General features: G+C 29.4%; 1 protein-coding gene across 1 annotated transcript in view; it reads right to left on the bottom strand.

Moving 5' to 3' along the window:
• The window catches only part of LOC148312420 (zwei Ig domain protein zig-8-like), a 101509-nt gene extending 100845 nt beyond the window's left edge, over window positions 1-664 (bottom strand). The window contains exon 1 of the mRNA XM_088277327.1: window positions 222-664. The gene's annotated coding sequence lies outside the window, so the exon portion shown is untranslated. The remainder of the gene's footprint in view (window positions 1-221) is intronic.
• Window positions 665-16609: the final 15945 nt, after the last annotated feature.

Here is a 16609-nt window from a genome sequence, read left to right as displayed (position 1 = left end):
AGTTTTTTTTATTTCAAGACGCGCTGGTACTAAAGTCATAGTTTTAAGATATGAATTCTTTTTTTGTGGTCCGTATATAATAAGCTACAGAGAATTTTTGCATATAAACATTTTTTAGAATTATTTTCACACAAATTAATAACTGCATAATTATTTTTTTAAGCACCTCCCTGTACATTGTAAGTATTCACAATATATATATAAAACACACAATAATTTACCTTCATCTCTTTAAATTTCGCCTTGTAAAACACATATTATCACAAGAAAATTATTGTTTGCACTCACATAAAAACTACCTTAAATGTTTATTAATATGCTCTTTGGTTAACAGAACACGATAAATATTTTTTGGAATATTTATATTTACACTTTATTTTAGTTTAATATTTTATATTCAAATAAATAACTGTGAAATTAGTATTATACTTAGAATAAGAGAAAATCCTCGTGAATCCACTGAATAACTTTATTAATCTCACAATAAAAAAGTTTTTATGCTATTTAAAAGTTTTTAAACACCGACACAACGCGCTTTTTTAAGTTCCTCAACGAACATTTAATGTAAAAGTTATTTTCATTAAAGTAAAAGTTTGGAGCGCTCTGGAATGCAGTCGCTACGACCGTCCGTAGACGTTCCCGCTACAGTGGCTCCGGCACGACTGAATTCATACGCCGAGAAGTCTATGGACCGGCGTAGCGCTACGAATCCGACACATTACGCCCCCTACGAAACATGTTTTGAATAATACGTATAAAAAATTGATATTGGAATTTGAAAGTAATTTAAACATGTGCTTAAAACCGTGGAGCCATAGTGTATTATATCTAACGAAGAATGTCTTTAAAATTCGAAAAGTTCTTTCTCATTTGTATTTTATTCCCACTTTATTTTAATATTTCATTGTAAAATGAAAATTTAAGATAAAGTTAAAATTTTACACGATTTTTGTTCAATTCTTGTAGTTTTATATCGTTTATGTGCAAAATATCTAATTTGAAAATGGAAATTCGAAAATAATTTTTAAATGTGCTTAACCGTGGAGCCATATTTTATCTAACGATTTCTTTCTTTAAAAATCGAAAAGTTTTGACTCATTTGTATTTTATTCCCACTTTATTTAAGAACCTAATTGTAGAATCATACAAAATTTGAGATAAAGTTAAAATTTTAGATTTTTTTCATTCATATATTTTAATATCGTTTATGTACTTTGAAAATGGAAATTCATAAATAATTTACAAATTTATATAAAATTGTCGAGCCATAGTTTATACATATGTGTAACGAAGAATTTAATTAAAATTTCAATACTTTCACTCATTTGTATTTTAATCCCACTTTATTTAATTATTTTATTGTAGAATGACAAATAATAAGATAATGTTAAGAATAACATAGAAAAACTTTTTTTGAAATCTCTTGAAATTCCGTAAATTTAAACAAACACTATGTTAACACATATAAAATATTTAATTAATCTTGTATCGATTCAATACAGTGCCCTATGCTTTATTGAGTGCAGATAAGAGTTTTTAGTAATATTGCAGATAAGAGCTATTAGTAATTGTACGTATGAAGAGATGTATGAATGTATGAAGAGCCGAACATTATTTCCTAAAACAGATTGGTGTGACGATATATTCTATCTGCCTACCCCTGCGAGGAAGCGGGGTGATGGTTAGTTATTCAGTTAATGGAAATTGAATATGTGACAGAAGCCGACATTTTTGTCATATAATTAATTTATTCATATCATTGTATCCAATGGTTTTTATATTGTTTCACGTTTTCAATAAATTTCACAACTTAGTTCAAAAAATAAATATATTTTATTTTTACAGTTTATTTTTAAATGAAATTTAAAAATTAAAATTCTCGAATAACAATTTTGTACTTATCCTAGCATTTCATCTGACCCACAAATTCTTTTAGATGAAATTTTTTTTCATATAATTTGAGAAAGGCTTTGTAACGCTTAAAGCTCAAAGCTTTTTTATCACTTTATAACATCAGCTCGCGTTAAGATTAGATTGGGGTTGATATGATTATATTAAGCTCAACACGCCATACATGCAAAATTTTCTCGAAGTAATTTTTTTTTTTTTTATTTTCACATCTTATTTCGCGTTTAATTTGTGGAATTCCATTTAAATTTATACATTTATTAAATGTTAAAATCAAGCACTAATTTTTTGAGTCTACTAAATTCTATTTTATTGTGAAAAAAACAAAAAAAAACAAAATGTTGGCAATTGTTTCGCCTAGTTATGGCATTTTCAAACAAATGTGGACGAATTTATACTCAAAAATTATATTTTGATATTAACATTTATATATTCTTACTAGGCATATTCTTGTATAAAAAGGTCTTAGCAATTATTAATTATTTTGTGTTTTTTGGATATTATGCTTATATACGTTTCTAGTGAAAGAAGAAACAGGTTTGATTCAGAGTGGGGCAAAATAAATATGTACATTAGTGATAGTTGCATTCATGGACATTTGATGGAATACTTAATTCGTTTATTGTTAATTTTAACTGAACTGACATTGTTAACATTATAATATTTTTTTACTATTTTATCTTTTTTAACAAAAATGGTTGTAATGTTTATAAATAACTACTCACTGAGATTTTTGTCTACCGGTTTCGAGATGTACCCATCTCTTCGTCAGGACAATTACTACACCAATATTCAAACAATACTACACGTCACTACCATAGCACTATTCACACACTATTGTTTACATACTGGTGTAGTGATTTCCACTGTTGAATATGGCAAGATGACCATTCAGGCGAATTCTCCGGAGTCATCATTACTGTTAATGCTATTTATTATTTAAAACTTGCTCATTCTTGGCAATAAATTGACTAAAAATAAGCACACTCGTATGATACGTGGGTAGATTCACGCCTACACTGCTAAAGGTCGGGAGTTCAAATTCAAGGTCTGCATTTTCAAGTAATGCCTCCCATGTCACGTACGCGGGGGTCAGAGTGATGATTGACCAGTTAACCCTTTTGCAGAATTAGAAACCGTATTAATATCATCCATTCTTTATCGTTTGCCTTATTCAGTTGGATTTTACCGGTCTTATTTATTTCCTTAATTCCTTAATCGATCAAACCCGCTCTACAATATTTCGCAGAACCTTCTTAAATTATTGCATTTGATTTTTTATATTATTTTTTGACATCTCAACATAGATGAACATATCCAATCACAAATCTGAGTTTCTTCACTTAGGAGTTATTTTACATTCCCATATTATTTTTGACATCTCATCAAAGATTAACTACAACATTTTGAGTGTGTCCAAATACTTGTTCACAAAATCTGGATTATCTCCAATTACAGGAGTTATTTTCATATTATTTTTTTGACATCTCATCAAAGATGAAGAAGAATATGGAAGTCTGGCTTCTTTACATCTCACCAATAGATGCTTTAGTGAAGTTCTAGTGATTCATGAACAAGGTTTCTAAATTGGAAAGAATTTTAGTAGTGTGGTTGTCAATAATGGGTAGAATTGGTGAATGTTACACGTGTGTAAAGTGATCACTTAAACCAGCCTATGACGGTCGTCAGCCCCGTAAATGCCCAGACTTCCATATTCTTCTTCATCTTTGATGAGATGTCAAAAAAATATATAATAATAATACTAATAATAATAATAGTAATAATATTATTATAAAAAAAATAGAGATTAACTATATATTTAAAAAAAATATAATGCAAATATGTTTATAAATATTTTTCAAACAATCACAATTGCTTAAATATCAGTATATTTAAGAAAAACATATAGATTCATAAAAAAAGCAAACGCTTTCAAATCCAGTATTCATTAACATTAGTAAATAAACATGACAATTGAAATGTCATTTCCACTGCACGGCCGTATAGCTGGGTATCCCCGATTGAAAAACTCCCATAAATTATAGGCATGGGACTCTAAATCATATCCGTCGTCACCCAATCAAATTTTGACATTCGGCCATTATTTATTGTACCCATGAATAACAAATCAATCCTATCTGAAATCGAAATCAAACCTTCAAATTGCATCCGATGGTATAATAATACGACATAAAATGACTGCTACGAGTATTACGGAATGACAATGGATATTGCTTTTCCTATTCAAAGATTATTTTATATTACGTTATCACGCTACGACTGTACAAGTATTACTCCCGTTTTAATCAAACATGGGACCTTTGAATATATTTTTTGTACCGACATTTCTTGGTGGAACTGCATTTCATATTATTTTAATTCCGATTAGAGATTTTAACTTAAGTAATCTAAAAATAAAAATAAACTGTAAATAATAGAATAAAGACTGGTTTGTTTTTTCCATGTATGTTTTTCCATGTGTAGAAAATACGAAAAAAAAGTTTATACATTTGTATAAGTACTATCTGTCCTTCTTATCAAAATGTTTAAACCTTGATCATTTAAAAGATGGTTTTTGGTCGGTCAAATGATATTGTTTCATAACAGGAATAAGCCTACCAATAAACTGACTTATTGCACAAAAAATCTTGAATATATTTTTTAAAATAAATTCAGGATATTTCTTTTAAAATTCACTTGGTTTTTATTTTATTTTCAAGTATAATTCAATTAACAAGGGACTGGTTAGTTTACTATATCCCGATGAGTACGGCTGTAAAACTTTTTACAGTTTTTTTAACACTTGTAGAAACCTAGCTTTACAAAGGTTCTACTAGGGTTCCTTGTCTAAAATTGTGTCCATTTTTCATACGTTCCTGAACCCATTTACGCATCCATACACATATCCGCTTTCTGTTACCCTCACACATGAACTTCACACCCCTACACCTCACTTTATCATAAACAAAGATAAAAATAAGATGCAAATCTAAAAACGCGCAGCATTCCTTGTCATACGTTAACGAGGAAATTAATATTTTATTGCATTACTTGTAATTGTTTGACAGGATTTCAGTGTCACAATACTGAGAGAAAATAAAGAAAATATTTTCAAGAGAGAAATGTAAGTGACATCTCCTCTCGTTGTTTCCCTAAAATTATTTCATGAAATTGAAACGAGAAAATCCAACGCATGACGTATTCAGAGATAATCAGCTGAACTGAAAATATATTCCATTATACAGAAATCTTTGTTCAGAGACCTGAAAATTTTGCTTATACACAATGTCCCGCAGCTTATGAAACGCAAAATTTGATCATATTTATTTAATGAAAAAGCCTTTTAACATGCTATCTCATATTTTGCTGTTTAATAAATCATATTTTATTTTACTCAGAAAAATCAGTTTTATTATGATAAATTTTTAATTTAATGAGTACACAATCTCCCGTAATTTATGAAACGTAAAATTTGATCATACGTATTTACTGAAAAAGCTTTTTAACATGCTATCTCACATTTTGCTGTTTAATCAATCATATTTTATCTCACTCAGCAATATTAGTTTTAAAGTGATAAATTTAAATGTTAATGGGGACACAATCTCCCGAACTCGTGAAACGTTAAATTTTTCAATATTTATGTGATAAAATAGCTTATCGACGTGCTATATGTTTTGCTCATGTTTTGTTTCACTCATAAAAATATTTTTTGCAATCAATTTATATGTTTATGGGTACACAACGTTTCGTAGCTTATGAAAGGTTATATTTGATTTTATTTATTTAATGAAAAAGGTTTTTAACGTTCTTGCTCATATTTTGCTGTTCATAAATCTTTTTTATTTCACTCAAATATCAGATATTTTGTAATTAAATAAAATGTTTTTAGGTAGATACATAATGTCTCATAGATTAAAACATTAAATTAATCATAATTATTTAATGAAAAAGCTATTTAACGTGCTTTCTTACATTTTTCTGTGTAATGTATCATATTTTCTTTCACTCAGAAAAATCCGTTTTATCATAATCAATTTAATTGTTTATGGGTACAAAATGTCCCGTAACTAATGAAACGAAAAATCATATACACAATTTTTAAAATCTCAACAAATATAAAGAATATAAGGAGATCTGGGCATTTACAGGGCTTATGACCTAGCATAGGCTGATTAAGTGATCACTTTACACACATGCAACATTCGCCATACTACTTATGATTGAAAACCATAATTTTTGTAATTTGTAATTATGTAAAGGGTGGTTAATAACGCACGTTGTTTTTTGTAAGTCACACCTTAATATCAAGTTTTTACTTAACGTGACATTGAATTTTTTCTTATTTGACAAATTCAACCATTGAGAGGTACACGATTGTTGAAGCGTTTCATGAAAATGGGCGTTCAAAAAAAATGTGATGAAACATTATTAATAAATAAATACATGAACCTATCTATGTTAATGATTATGTATCTTTGTGTACCTACAGTATTTTTTAAGACTTTTTTTTTTAATTTTGTTAGTTTTTTATTTTAAATGCTTTTGTATTTCACAATATATTACAATTAGAAGTGCAAAAAAATATAAAATATTAAAAACAAAAAAATCCCACAAAGGCATGGCCTGTGGGTATACGTTGTATTTTAGGTTATAATAAAAGGCGCTAGCAAAAATACATTAGATATTATCAGAAATAAAATTAGATTAAAAGTGCTATTATAAACTACAAATATTTGATTTTAACGGAAACAAAAAAAACGAAATGATGAAAAGAAAAAAAAGTTAGCAAATATGTACTATATGAGTTATCCGTTAAAAAAAATAAGGTACTAAGGTTTGTTTATTTAATAAATAATAATTAGCAAACTTTTAATTCGAAACATACTTCGGTAATTAATGTCTAACATATAATCTTTGTATATTATGTTTATACTTTTTTAAATATTATATTTATAAAATACTTAAAAGTTATTTTTTAATCTGGTACTGCATTCGGCATCAATGGAGATGCTGACGAATTCTACGGTCAAACTTTGTAAATTTGCAATATCTGGTTAAGAAGTATCTCTCTGTCATATTGCTTTTAACCAAATATCCAAACAGATTGCAATTCTCCGAATAAATAAGTTCTATCTCTAGAGCAATCTCATTTCCCGAACCGATCTTTTGACCCTTCATTTTTCAAAGTTTCCCAATGTTTGGATATTACGTTTTCCAATTTGAAAAGCAATTCTACATACATGTATTTTTTATTTAATCAATATTTACATATTAAAATAATACACATAAACATAAAAAAAATATATTTTATTGCCGATAATGCTTATCTCAATCTTATATTATTTCCTTATATCACCATTCGTACATCTATTATACACTTAGTTTTGCTGCACATTTGTCTGAAAGATCGGATTTCGACCGCATTCAGTCAACTTGTATCCTTCTTTTGACAACTTCATGCTTCATTGCCGTACATTAGGGAATAATTTTTTATTTATTAAAATAAATAAAAAGGTAGCGATACGTATCAGTTATTTATATATGCCTACCAATACACCTGTGTTTTGTAAGGGAAATAGGAATTTAATTTATGAAAGCATTAACAACACGTCACTCAATAAGTTTGTAGGATGACTGATAAATCTTCTTCAATTAGGATTATTTTTTCGCGAAATCCTCTTTCAATCGTATCCATTATGCGTATAATAATTTCCTTTTCCTTTCTCAAGGGAATCGATTAATAAAATCTTCTGGGTCCAAAAAAACCTTACTACCCGACATTTACGTTTTTGGTCGCTTTGACTGGCTTTCATAGGTCTATCCCCTCAGCTGACTGCCGATTCGACCCCGGAGTAAAGTTATGTATTCGTGTTTCATTAATTTCCACATACTGTATGAAAAAAAAAAAATTGCTGAATCAGCTCCAAACAGCGCTCTAAATCATCGACGCGCTTTTGTTTTTGATCTACTGTAAGTAAACGAGGTTCACACTTCAAACGGAGCTTTTTCATGGCCAAAATTAATGCAAAATGGCAAACATAACACGCTTTTAACACATCTAAGGTATCAGCTTTCAAACGCAATCTCAATTCACGATCGGCCAAAACCATTGTGTGGATAACTGTTATTTTTTACACCCTACGAATTTAATGAGTGGTGGATAATGTAAAGTTTTGACGTTTTTGCTTAAAATTGGCTTCTTTTTACTAACAATTAAAAAAAAAGACTACTCAAACCATAGTACCATTTTCATCATCCAAATACTATTTTTACATTTTTACAAATGAACCAAATGAAATGAACCAAATAGATTGGAATTTGGACTATATATTTTATCAAGTTATAAAAATGTAATGAATTGAACCATTTTTAAGCCGTTACATTGGTTTTCCGCTTATGTGCTTAAGCATCGGCTTACACCAAATTCATTGCTATTCCCTGAATAATTTTATAACAACAATTAAGTTAATGTTAATTAAATTCTGGTTTATGAAAACAATCTGTATTATTTTAATCAAATTACTTAAATTTGACTCATAATTTAATCAAGACAAATTTCCCTGAACACTGTGGCACCGAATGTAAGCTTGAGAACTCGTTTCAAACCTTTTCCTTTAACGATACTAAGGTCTCAAAAAATGAGTTCCATCAAATAAAAAAACCTATCACCGAAAACTAAACTGGCTGTTCACAACGGAGTCCTGGCTCCAACCCTAATGAATGGAAGTGAAGCATAGAGTTGGCAAAAGAAGTATTGAAGTGGGATAAATGCAATCGATATACGATCCGTCAGACAAAAGTGCGGCAAAACGATTTACGATGGATGTTCAAATGGTGAAATAAGGTAATAATGCAAAGCTGAGAAAAGCATCATCGATAAAATTAAGAAATGTGTGTTGAGATGGTTTGGACGTATGGAACGAATGAGTGTGGAAAGAAAGGTAAAGCAAACTTTTGATGCGAATGTAGTTGAAAAAAGCTGCAGATGAAGGCCGGGAAAAACTTGGCGTGATCAGGTATGTCAAATACTCTAAAGCGGTCAGGTGGTGGATGTTTCTGTAAAATGACGTACGGTGAGGTAGTAGAAATCATTTCCAGAAATGATTTCTCGGGTTCATTCTTTTTTTCAGTAGCCTCTTAACTACTACCTCGATCGCCCGGCGCTAGCGCTTGGGCTATTCAAATCAAATCAAAAATATCCTTGTAATTTGGAGTTTTTCATGAATATACCTTAACTTCCCACTTATGCATTACTTTACACTAATTTATTTATTCAAATCCACATCACGACAGCAAAGCCAATTTTATATATATATATATATATATATATATATATATATATATATATATATATATATATATATATATATATATATATATATATATATATATATATATATATATATATATATATATATATATATATATATATATATATATATATATATATATATATATATATATATATATATATATATATATATATATATATATATATATATATATATATATATATATATATATATATATATATATATATATATATATATATATATATATATATATATATATATATATATATATATATATATATATATATTTATATATATATATATATATATATAAATATTTATATATATATATAAATATAAATATATATATATATATATATATATATATATATATATATATATATATATATATATGTATATATATATATATATATATATATATATATATATATATATATATATATATATATATATATAATGTACAAAAGAAAATAACAGAATGTTTTTAAAAAAGTATGCAAAAAAGAATCCCAAAACAAAACAAAATGACTAGTAAACATTACGTTATCCAATCCGAGAAATATGAGATAAACAGTATCAGATTACAAAAAAATATCCTATATTCGTATATTGTACGTTACTTAAAGGCTGATAAAAATTATTAATGTTGTAATATGTTTACAATAATCATATCCTATTTATTAAATACAAATAAAAATATCATATGTTTTCAATAATATAATCCGAAGTGATACCGGCTTATATAATTGTAAAAAATAAACCCGAGTAAGACCCTGAGGGTCCAAATGTGTGGGCAGTCGCCTCCCTGCGTCACCCACTCGTAAACATGACCTAAACCAGGGGTCGGCAACACGCGGCTCGCGAGCCACATGTGGATCTTTAAACAATTTGGGTGGCTCTTTATCAAATTCAAAATGATGTTTTTACAGAAATTTTGGTTATTAAAAAAGAATGCTATGCATTAAAGAAATTAGAACGTTTAAATATGTGTCTTTGTTTTTTTCTGTCTTTTTTACTTATTAAATTAAAAATGCACAATAAAATACATAAATCGTTGAATGTTAAAAGGTAACCTAAAACATTTTTTGTGTAACAGACAAACTTAAAAAAAACTGTTCATTTTAATATAGAAAGGCGTAATCAAAATCTCTCTCGCACTGATTTATAAATTTTAATAGATGTATAAATCTGCGTAAAAAAGTATCTCTAATTAAAAATATGTTACCTAAAAATACCTTTAGGTTCTTTTTAACATTCAATAAATTCAATTCCATTATTGTAAATTTAAAATTAGCTCCCTAAAAAAATCCAAACCGTTTTGCTTCCCACGTTTGGCTCTTTTGGTCCAAGAGGTCACCGACCCCTGACCTATACCAAAAACCGGGCAGATCCGTGGTCCAGATTATAGACCCAACTCTCAGTTCCGGTTTTCAGTGCAGCACAACCCAGCAAGGGACCTAGCAGGGTAATGGTGTTTGCTTTGCGGTTACGCTTTCCGCACCTACTGATGCATGGGCTTTCGGGCACTCCATTGGATACACTTATCGCTAATTGCATGAATGCAGAGGTTCTGCCCTCCATATACGTCAAATTAAGGGTGGATTACTATACATATGTTTGATTGGATGACCTAAGTCATGGAGCTAAGGGTAAAGAACGTTACTGCTATATGAGAAAGAAAATAGAGGAAGAATAAAAGGGAAATTGAATAGCATCAATAGCTAAAACACTCGTGATTACATAATTACTCCAACCAGCAGGCGTAAGTCTGACGCTAGTCTTATGTACAAATATATATAAACACTAGTCTTATGTTCAAATATATATACTTATGCTACTTCAAAATATTATTATATATATAGTGTCTTGCTCCATCTTAGTATACTTTACAGGATAAAACAAAACAAAACATGTGGAATACAAAAATACATTAATGAAATCGATCAATTTTGCGCGGTGACTACCGCACAAATAATTTAATTTGACTAGATTCTACTTTTTCTTTCTTCTAACTCTTATCATCACCCAATGGTGCATAAAGCACTGCATCTCATCGACGCGCTGTTATTTAGATCATAAATTACGTGGAGGCAATCTGATCAGTCTTGCGTTTCAGCTAACGGTCCAGGGTGATATTTACAATGATATGAAAGTAAAAAAATCGCTCATATTTAGTCAAACCCCCTGAGAATCGAAACCGAGACCTCCACTATGGTAGACACGCTAACCAATTTATTATGGAGGCAGATAAATAAATTACTATGTTTTTTTTTTCATAATGTGTTATTATGAAAAAAAAACATGGTAATTTTTATGCGTTGTTAAATTGATCATAAAACGAAAATTGCAATCGAATCCCGGCGTGTACGTTATAGCTACAATTATAGAAAATATTACTTATAAAATAATAGTTAGGTACCTCCATATTTGAAATAATCTCTATATTTTTTATCAGGTACAATAATTTTGTGTTCTTAAAGGAAGGAAAAATGTCTCGAGAGGGCGATGTACGGAAAAGAAATTATTATTTATGAACATTTTGCCGAAAATAGAAGTGAAAATTTTGTGATCATCTCTAAGGTACGCACTGAATGGCCTGTATCCAACATTTTTCTTAGCAGGTGTACCTACCCTAGTGCCGTGGCCTATTCAATTATGGAGGAATGAGATCATCGTTCTATTTCTGTAGTAATATCTTTATAAACAGCTAACATTTGTTTGTGAAACTAATCACTTCTTGTAAATTTAGTACTATATAACTTAATATTATGCATGTTCGCATATTTTCCACGTTTATTTACTTAGTCAAAAAAAACTCTTACTATGTCACTAGTTACCAGTGATATTCGTATAGTTACTAGTTACCAATGATGGTAATAATATATATATATATATATATATATTAATAAAATATTGGATAGAACATGACTAATATCTTTATAAAAAGCTTACATTTATTTTTGAAACTAATAACATCTTGTAAATTTATTACTTTATAACTTAATATTATGCATGTTCGCATATTTTCCACGTTTATTTACTAAGTCAAAAAACTCTTACCAAGTTACCAGTTACCAGTTACAAGTTACCGGTTACGAATGAAAGTAAAAATATATTATAATAAAATATTGGTAGAACATGACTAATATCTTTATAAACAGCTAACATTTGTTTTCTAAACCAATTACATCTTGTAAATTTAATACGTTACTTGTATAACTAAATTCATAACTTAGTGCATGTTCGCATATTTTCCACGTTTATTTACTTAGTCAAAAAAAACTCTTACCAAGTTACCAGTTACCAGTGATATTCGCATAGTTACCAGATATAAGTTACCGGTTACCAATGATAGCAATAATATATAATAATAAAATATTGATAGAACATGACTTTCTTTATAAACAGCTAACATTTGTTTGTGAATCTAATCACATCTTGTAAATTTATTACTGTATAACTTAATATAATGCATATTCGCATATTTTCTACGTTTATTTACTTAGTCAAAAAATTTACCAATTAGTTACCAATGATAGTAATAATATATAATAACGAAATATTGTTAGAACGTGACGTAATTCAATATTCCAATAAAAGAACATATAAGATGTCTTAACAAAGACACGGGAATAGAAATATTGAATACAAATAATAAAGGGTAAAAACTTAATAACATAGGGATTTTTTGCATTAAAAAAGCAGTTAAAAATACTTTTCCTTTCATCAATAACCAATTTAAACCCATCCCTTTCAACCTATATAAACCCGAAGAACTTTGACAAACATCCCTAGTGCATATCAACCTCAACCCTTGGTGCATGTTTGTCCTGCAATGTCTAGTGCATGTTGGTCCTCGGGTCGACAAAAATCGCATGTGATCAACATTTAATGTAGTTATAAGTATGTGAATAGTGCTATGGTAGTGACGTGCAGTATTGTTTGCATGCTGTTGTAGTGATTGTCCTGACAAAAAGACGGGTACGTCTCGAAACCGGTAGACAAAAATCTCGGTGAGTGGTTAAATACTAATATTACTAACATTTGTGTAAAAAAAAATTAAAGTAACAATAACTTTACTTGTACGTTGTACATAAAAACAATTAAGGAATTACTACTTACCAAGAATTAACAATAAAAATGGGAGTCGAACACTGCAATATATCGTTCCGAACATTTTTAATTTGTTGCCGACGGATGCTTGAGGTCAAAATAAAATATGGAACAAAGGCGAAATAAAAGAATGAAAAAATGATCAAGAGTTTATTTTATGAAAATTGTAAAATGTATATTTTCTTAATTTTTATCTCTTTTTTATGTGTATATTATTAGGTAAAAATGGTTAAAAACAATAAAAATGTATTCAAAAAGGTGAGTTTCTGCAAAATATATATATTTTTTAAATATGTTAAAAATAATGATTTAAATCAATGTTTACCATTGAAAAAATAAAATTAAAAACGATAAATTTAAAAAAAAAATGAGCTTATAACGAATCTAGTTAGATTTGGGTCAAAAATTTGACCTATTATAATCTACATGCCTAATAAATCTATCGTTTTACAGTAAAAAATGGATTAAACATGGTTTTATGTCGTTTCAGCTCTGAAATTGTACGTATTTACGGGAATAAACAACAGCGTTGTGCCCTACACTTCGTGGATATATCCTATCTGCGGATTAACAGTATTTGGATAGCAGATCGTTCATTTGTCGGAGTATTTGTACAACAAATACATACATTTGATTAATTGCCGATTGCTTGGTCAACACTAAATGGTTCAGCAGTGCATTTATGTAAACTAAAGATACCTACTCTGAAATCCAACACTTGAACTATTATCAATCCTATTGTTATTCAGCATTGAATAATCAAATCTAGATCTAACACGATTTTCCTTACTAACTAACCATCAGGCCGCTTCCTCGCATCGGTAGGCAAAAAGTATAAAACGCCACATCATTCGTCCTTTGCAATCATTCTTCGCCTTTTTCACATCAATGTATCTCCTCATACATAAAAAAATATCATCTGTAGTCAACGGTGCATAGGGCACTGCAGCATATAAAAGCAGTGTTATCTTTTTATCGTTAATACATGAAAGAAAGGTGATCAGCCCTCCGCTTCAGGTACCAGTTCAGGGTAATATTGAATGAATATTAGAGTGAAAAAAACCTTTATTTGACCCCCTCCCTGGGAATCGAACCCCTCTAGTACGGTAGCCAAGCGTGCTGACCATTACATCACGGAGGTGGATAATACATACATGCATACCCGCCAACTATTCATACTCTTGATTTTTTTACCACCACTTTTAAGTTTTCAAAAAACTTGATCATTCCAAGTTTTCCTCTGTCCTCTTCTGCTACTGTTTTTACTGTTGTATATTGGTCTCTATGATCGTTTTACCGGTCTTTCCTCTTTCATTGTTTCACATGTTCCTTGTGAAACATTTTACAAATAATGTGTGCTTTCTTTTTCTTTTTTTCGTTAAGACTGAAGATATGTAGGTCCAATTTTTAAAAAAGAAAGATTTAAATTGGAAACAGAATGTGCGAATTAAGATATGCAGGCAATAGGGCATAATGATCTATCAGATTTAGTAGTGTCTCATTTAAAAAATATGACAAGACGAATAAGACGAATAAATGAACTTTGTGACAAATCTTGATTGATATAAGATATTGAATCCATTTCATCTATGTATTGTTTTTACGGATCAACCTTATTCATTTTTTATTTACTGTACGCATTCACTTTTATTTCCAAGGCATATAAAATGAATATAATAGACAACGAGAATTTTCATGATATTCTTTATCAATAAAAATACATACGTAAAAAGCAAATTAAAATTAAACCACTTTAGAATCCATTGTCCCATATGAATTGGTAATTTGATTTATAATTTATTGAGTACCATCGAGATTCATGTGTATTGAACGTGTGGCTTACCTGGGCAGTGCCATTCGCTCGGTTATTCATAGCACGCCGGTAACCAATGTACATATGTAATGGCACGAGTTATATAACGTGATATGAGAAGATCACAGGAAGAAGGAGGCGATCAAATTGCCGGAAATATAATATAAGGAAAGCGAGGGAAATATCGTAATAGAAAAACAGCTTACGTTTTCCATAATATGTGAAAACATTTGTATTCTCGATATAAAAGAGATATTTCGTCATCTTTTTAAGAAAGGATACGTAACACGGAAATGATAAAACCAAATACAAAACATATTTATATTATTTTCTACTATTTGTTTTGATTTCCTTATTCAATAATATTAGATTAAAAAATGTTTCCCAGCATTTATAATCTCATACTTCTTTATATATTTTTTTTATATCTATGTAAATTTGAACTCAAAGTATATTTAAGCTTTACTTCGTAAATATCACTATTTCTTCAAATCTATTTTGACAAGTGTTTCGATGCATTCAGCATTTTAGTGTTGGAAATAGATTTTTAAGAAACAGTGGTATTTAAAATAAAAATGGATATAAGTATATACCACGAAGTATCTACCAAATCTATTAAAAAAATATATTTTGTTTTCTATCAAACACTGGATTATTCATCCTATGGATGATGTATCTAAATTAATAATATAACATGTGAAAGGGATCCGAGACCATTCCATTCTACAAGTTCCAAAAATTAATGCATTATGGATGTTCCATAATGGGCAGAATGATGAACGCTATACAAGTGTATAAAGTGATCTCTCAAGCCATGTAAATGCCAGGTAGTAATCTCAGATTACTAGGATCCATAGAATGCTCAGAATTTCACCTTCTTTCAAATTAACTACAGATATTACAAATCAAGTAATAGACAACTGTAACTAACTAACTAACTAACCATCACGCCGCTTCCCCGCAGGGGTAGGCAGAGAGAATCGAACGCCACACCACTCTGTCTTTGCAAACATTCTTTGCCTCTTCTACATTCATGCATCTCCTCATACATACCCGACGATTATTACGACTCCTGACCCGGCCGCTTTCAAGTATTTGACATACCTGAAAAAAAATGTGTTTATTCTTCTTGCAATTAATTACCCGCAAAAAAATATGTTTGTTATTTTTAGCTTGTGTTTGTCGGTAAGAAAAAAACAGAAAAGAACGATTTATCTGTAAAGTGTTGCTTTAATACTTTTAATTTATAATAACCAGACTTATTGATTTATCTTAGTACTGTCCGGAACCGAACATGCAGCTACAGATGCATCGAATATTTACCAAACTGTGCCACGTGGCAGTGCCTACGTTTGTAAAACTCATCATTAAAAATTCCGGCAGTCAGAACCTTTTTACAAGCTCTGAAATGTTTGTTTATGAAAACTGCCAATATCAAATTGTATTGTGAAGATTGAAA

This window comes from Brachycentrus maculatus, unplaced genomic scaffold, assembly GCF_059751285.1.
Source record: "Brachycentrus maculatus isolate JH-2025_06_01 unplaced genomic scaffold, ASM5975128v1 h1tg000041l, whole genome shotgun sequence".
Classification (NCBI taxonomy): Eukaryota; Metazoa; Arthropoda; class Insecta; order Trichoptera; family Brachycentridae; genus Brachycentrus; species Brachycentrus maculatus.
Note: the sequence above shows the minus strand (reverse complement) of the source record. Positions and strands in the feature narration are given on the sequence as shown.